Source organism: Cupressus sempervirens, chromosome 11 (genome assembly GCF_028749045.1).
Source record: "Cupressus sempervirens isolate cs-2001-9-10 chromosome 11, ASM2874904v1, whole genome shotgun sequence".
NCBI lineage: Eukaryota > Viridiplantae > Streptophyta > Pinopsida > Cupressales > Cupressaceae > Cupressus > Cupressus sempervirens.
The window spans coordinates 484,292,275-484,298,948 of NC_143128.1; positions in this window are offsets into that span (position 1 = coordinate 484,292,275).

Below are 6,674 nucleotides of genomic sequence, written 5' to 3' on the forward strand. Positions count from 1 at the left end.
CACTAGTTGGAAGGTTGACAACATTTGAACTTGATAACTATGATAATTATACTCCTAGTTCTAGTAATCTTGAGTCTACATTTGAAGCCAAGGTATCACTCAATAAGAAATCCAAAAATTCTAATAGTAAAAAATCCAAAAGTGAAGAGGAAAAAAGTTTTGGTAGTGATCTTGAAGCCATTGAAGGATTACTTGCAAGGAGGTATCCCAAAGGCAAAGGAAAGTATAATGCTAAAAATATTTTAATATATTTATCATGTGAAGAAGTTGGACACATTGTTGCTATGTGACCAAACAGAGAAAACAAATATGAAAAGAAGCATGAAAAATTCAAAGTAAAGAAGGATTTCAAAAACTACAAAGATTACAAGGGCAAAGGTAAGAAATCTTGTTTCATAGCTAAAGACAGATAGTAGTGAAGATGATGAAATGGTTTATATTGTTGTAAAATATGAATCTAATGATGAAGTAGATAAGATGATACTTATCTCTCATATTAGAAAAAATGATACATGGATTATTAATAGAAACTACTCACATGATATGACTAGTGATAAAGCAAAATTTGAACACACGGAACAATATGATGGTGGTAGTGTAAGATTTGGAAACAATGAACCTTGTTGCATAAAGGGAAAAGGTTGTATTTCACTAATCAATGAACTTAGATGTGACAATGCTTAGTAGGTTGAAGGACTAAAACATAATCTAGTGAGCATGACACAATTGAATAACATTGGATTCAAGGTGGAATTGAATGGGAAAGCCAAACTAGTGGATGGAAAAGGAAATCTAATTGTGTCTGGAAAACAAAAAAAGGGTAATCTATTATACTTAGATCTAATTGAAAGTTCATGTTTTATTGCTCAAGTAGAGAAAAGTTAGTTATGGCATAAAAGATTGTGTATGTGTTAATGATGGCATGTAATCAACTACATTTCAGCTTAGTCATTGTATGCAAAATCATCCTAGAATGAACATTGAGTTGTTTATACAAAACTACTCAGCAAGCCAACCTATTGCCTCCTAACTAGATGGATTTTTCCCTTTCTCTTAGAACAAGAGGTTGCAAATGAGACCTCTAGTATGAAGGATTTTTTTTAAACTATATGAGAATGCATTCTTAGCTAAGAAATAAAAGAAGCATATTATACTATATGAATACATATTAAGCTAATATGATTGATCAAAATGCAAGAAATTAAATGATGGATGTATGAGCAAATGAGAAAATATTCTAGCATAGATTCAATGCACAATTAATTGAACCTCTATAATGAGGAATTTAAGGCCTCTTAAATAGAATTCCAAAAATTAATCAATGGTTGAGATCAATTGGAATAAATGGTTGAGATTGAAGATGAGATTTAGTCAGAATGGAAACTTCCTTGTGTAGATGAAGTTACCTATTTCAAATCTAAGTGTAATGAAGAGTTAACTAATTTTTTTCTGCCTGTGAGAAAGACTTAACTGAATAAATTCCATTTTGAGTTCTAGTTCACTCATAATTTCCATTTCTAAACTAAAGAGAAGATTTTGGAGAAGATATTTAATGTAATAAAATAAGATATGTCCTCATAAATGCATAAACTTTAACTAATTGGATAATTAAATTTAATAATTAAAATGAGAATTTTTTTAAATTAAATACATTTAATTCCTTTTTATATTAGCCCAAGAAGTAATTCAATTTAATTAAAGTATGAACACTTATAAATAAATTAAACTTAATTAATAGGTTTACTGTAGCTAATTTGAGTCAATACTTAGGAATTAAATAAAGAGTGTGATTAATGTAGATTATGGTTTTCTACATTTGATCCTTATGTCAATTAGCAAGTATCAGAATCATAATTGTCTAGTACAATAGGACTTAGAAATGATTAAATAGACTAGAGTTGGTTAACATGACAATCTACCAATTTTGGGGTATTACATTTGCCCCTCTTTGAATGAATGTGTGAGCAACATGTTTGATTCAAAGAAATCAAAAGTATAAAAGATAGATCAAGAAATGAGATTTGCTCTAAAATTGATGATAGAAAGACCAATTGATAATATTTTTAAGGTTATCTCCAAAACAAAGCTTAAACTTAGGGGATCCAAATAGAACACCTAGATACCAAGATTGATAAGCTTTCAAAGCTTATCTCTAGAATGAAGTTTAAACTTAGGGGATCTAGATAGAACACCTAGATATCAAAATTGATAAGATTTTAAAGGTTATCTCCATAGAAAAGCTTAACCATAGGGGATCTAGATAGAACACCTAGATATTGAAATAGATAGCACAAAAATTGTCAAATTTCATAGAATTTTTTCCAGAATAAGACTCAATTATGAAGAATCAAGGTTTACACTATCCCAATACCTATTCATTAAAAGATGACAAGATTAATCATGATTCATAAAATTATCCCCACAATAAGGCTTGATCCTTAGGAATCATGGTTTAGACTATCCTAATAACTGTCTATTGAATAGTGATCAAAAGTAATCTTTGAGCCTAGAATTATCCCCAAAACAAGGTTTAATTCTTAGCAAAATTTAGGATCATCTCTAGAACAAAGCTTAATCCTTAACAAGAATTTGGAATTATCTCTAGAACAAAGCTTAATCCCCCAAAGTCCAGATAGAACACCTAAATACTGGTCCATCAAAGAGATAAAAATACCTATCACGAGTCATAGAATCATCTCCAGAATGAGGCTTGATCCTTGGTAGTTGGGGTTTAGACTACCCCAATACTTGTCTATCGAACTCTGACAATAACTACTATAAGATTGATCAGCTAATCAAAAGATGAGATAGATGATTTATGATGCTAGATAGAGGGGAACAATATGCCCCAAGTGATGAGATTCCCTGAGTGATGAGGATATAAGATTTAGATTGAGTTGCAACTAGTTTTGAAAGATTCAATGATGTAATCATCTTGACCCCTCAGGAGTGAAATTAAAAGATGAAACTTTAGAATAGTGATGCAGAGTAGTATAGTGAGAGATTATGAAGAAATTTGAGTTCAGAAGAATATAAAAGAGATTAGAAGGATCTGAATAAAATTTGGAGTTGATTTGAAGTGATTATGATGTGAAAAAAACTAATTTTGACCAAAGTTGACTATTTCTAGAATTTTTTAGAAAATTTGAAGAAAATTTTATTTGAAAATATTCCAAGATTCACAAAGTATCAAAAAAATTGGACTACACAAGTGGTCAATGGTGTTAGTCCCAAAATTTTTAAATATATTTTTTAGCAGTTTAAGTGTGTTAGATTTCAAATTTGATCCCAAAAATGGGTTTAGAGCAACCAAAGTAGACAAGAAGGTGATTAATTGATCATTTCTATAGTTAAGATGAAACATGATAAATTGAAGAAAGCAACAATCCCTCATCATGAAGCATGCAAGTAAATCAATGATCAAACCATGTGCTTATGTAATGTAGCCCTACACTAGATGCAACACTAGGTCTAGTTACCAAGCTTTAAAAATTATCATCACTAAGAATTTAGCAAAATACCACATGTCGTACAATTCACACTAACAATGCAATCATAGAAATACAAATAAGAAACATGTTATAGTTTTGTCAAGATTAAATGTAAGCATTTGAGGCACAAGAAGCCAAAATGACTAGAACATTTGTCCCTTTCAATCTAGCAATCAAACATAAGTATCAAAGCATAAATGCTAGGATGAATAGAATATTTCTTGCATGAAAACACACCAAAAACATGAGAGATCTTGCTTATGCTAAGTAATCAGTAACTATTCCATCTGCAATGACCCTTGCATTTGTAACCTAAGACAGAAGTGTGCTAGGTATATCCGTAGTGACCCATACGTTCACTTAGTAGGACGAGTGTCAATATTTGTTGTAGCATAAAAAGTTCACTCCAACAAGTAAGGAGAATAACAAACCTCAATGAATTTTCCATGTAAAAGGATTCAAGGTACACATGTCCATCCAATATGAGATGGAGGCTCTTATAGTGGACACCCCTTTTATATGGATGCTTTAGATTATTAGAAATAAACCACAACATAGAAATAAAATAAAAGATCATGCCCCTAGTCCTTTATTGTCTATTCAAAAGAGACATCATTGAGGTTCTCAAGGAAACATGATAAATCACAAAAACTAAACAAGAAAAAGAAAGCTTAGCATATCCCAAACAAATTCATCATTTTCAGTTCAGTTTTGTGTTATAGGATTGATGTCAAGTGTCAATATTGAAATGATATATGAAATAAATCTCTTCAATAGGGTGATGACGGTAGACAAATGTAGTTAGAACAAATGGTGATTGAAGTCAAAGAGGAATTGTTAGTAAGAAGAACCTTAGTAGGAAATTGAGTAATAGTAGACAGACACAGTTAGGACAACTGGTGACTGATGTAAGAGACCTTCCATGAGAGGAATCTCAAAATGTGACACAAGTGACAGTAGGAAAATGTAGTTAGAACAACTAGTGACAAATGTGAAAGAGATATTCCATGAGATGAATCTCAAAAGTGACATGAGCGATAGTAGGCAAACATAGTTAGAACAACAGGTGATTATCATGCTAGATTTTCTATGAGAGGAATCTCTAAAGTGACACTGGTGATAGTAGGAAGATGTAGTTAGAACACTTGGTAACTATCACAAGAGATTTTCTGTGAGATGAATCTCAAAGTGACAGTAGTGATAGTAGGTAGATGTAGTTAGAACAACTAGTGGCTATTGTGAAAGAGATTCTTATAAGAGGAATCTCAAAGTGACAATAGAGATAGTAGGAAGACACAATTAGAACAATTGGTGACTATTGTGAAAGAAATTTTTTGTGAGATGAATCTCAAAAGTGACACCAACGATAGTAGGTATACGTAGTTAGAACAATTGGCGACTATTGTGAAAGAGATCTTCCATGAGAGGAATCTCAAAAGTGACACTAACAATAATAGGAAGATGCAGTTAGAACAACTAGTGACTATCATGAAAGTGATCTTCCATGAGAGGAATCTCAAAATTGACAGAAACGATAGTAGGTAGACATAGTTAGAACAATTGGTGACTATCATGAAAGAGATCCCTATGACACTATAGGGGTTGCCCCTGAGTTATGACAAGATTCAATCCATGGATACATGAGAAAAAGCAACAAACTAAAGTATGAAAGGAACTATACAAGAGCCAAAAGTTGTGCTATGAGATGTAGCCTTTTAAACAAGAGGCCCCTATTTACTAAGTTTTCACCTTCTTGTCAGAGATTCTTTTCTTTTCTACCATGATGCATGTTTGCCAGGTTTTCATCAATGACACTTTTTTTCTTTTTTCAATTTTTTTTGTATTTTTTTTTTGTTTTTGCATTTTTTGTATTTTTTATATTTTTTATTTTTTTGGTATTACCAAGGTTCCTATTGCTAGGTTTTCACCAAAATAATAAAAAAATTTAGGACTTTTTGCAATTTTTAGACTTTTTTTAGGTCTTGTAAGTATATATAGAGAGCTTTTAAAATTAGATCAGCTATAGAACTACTTTAGATGGAGAGTGTTGATGGGCTCTTCGAGAACCTCTCCCTCAACTGAAGAAAGTTGGTAAGCACCAGATCCAAACACTATAATGATTATGTACAGACCAAGCCAGTTGGGTTTGAACTTCACCTTTTGTACGTATTGTTGTTGATTCTTAGGGTTTTCTTGTAAAACAAGATCACCTAGTTGGAAGTCACGTGGCTTAACTTTCTTATTGTAGCTTCTAGACAAATGCTACTAATAAACTTGAAGATTATCACATGCCACTTGCCAACATTTATCTAACAATTATAGCTCTTGAAACCAACATATTCTACAATCATCATCAATAATGGGGCCCTTCATGGAGATTATCAAAGTGGGAATCTCAACCTCAATCAAAAGCATAGCATTTGCTACATGTACCAAAGCAAAGGGCATTGTATCCATTGGAGTTTTGCTACTAGTTCTCTAAGCCCATAAAGCTAGATTGATTTGAAGGTGTCAATGCCTTCTAGATTTGTTAACTGTATGATGCAAGATCTTAAGGATCACCTTGTTGGATGCCTCTACTTGACCATTACCCTGGGGGTAATAAATAGAAGACCAATGTTGCATGATTCTAAACTTTTTACACAACTCCTAAAATCATTTTTTTAAAACTATCCTCCATTTTTAGCAATGATGGATGAAGGTACACCATACCTGCATATGATGTAATTCATAATAAATAGAACTATAGTTTTCCCATTTTCTATAGAGAGAGGGACTACCTCTACCCACTTAGTGAGGTAATCTATAGCTATAATAATGAACTTATACCCATTTGATGAAGACAGGTGAAGCTAACCCACAAGATCAAAGGCCCATTATTGGAATAGCCATAGTGAGATAGATGGAATTAGATCTCTAGCTAGAGCATGAATTAGAGTTCCATAGATCTAGCATTGTTTGTAGGACTTGGCATATTTTATTTCCTCTTGCTCCATATTTGGCCAATGGTAACTAGCTCTAATAAGTTTACGAGCTAGTGCCAAGCTGTTAGAGTGAGATCCACAAATTTTGTCATGTACATTGATTAATGAATGCTTGGACTCATTAAGTTCTAGACACCTAAGTAGTGTTCTATTGAGACCTCTCCTAAACAAGTCATCAACAGTAATAAAATACCATGAA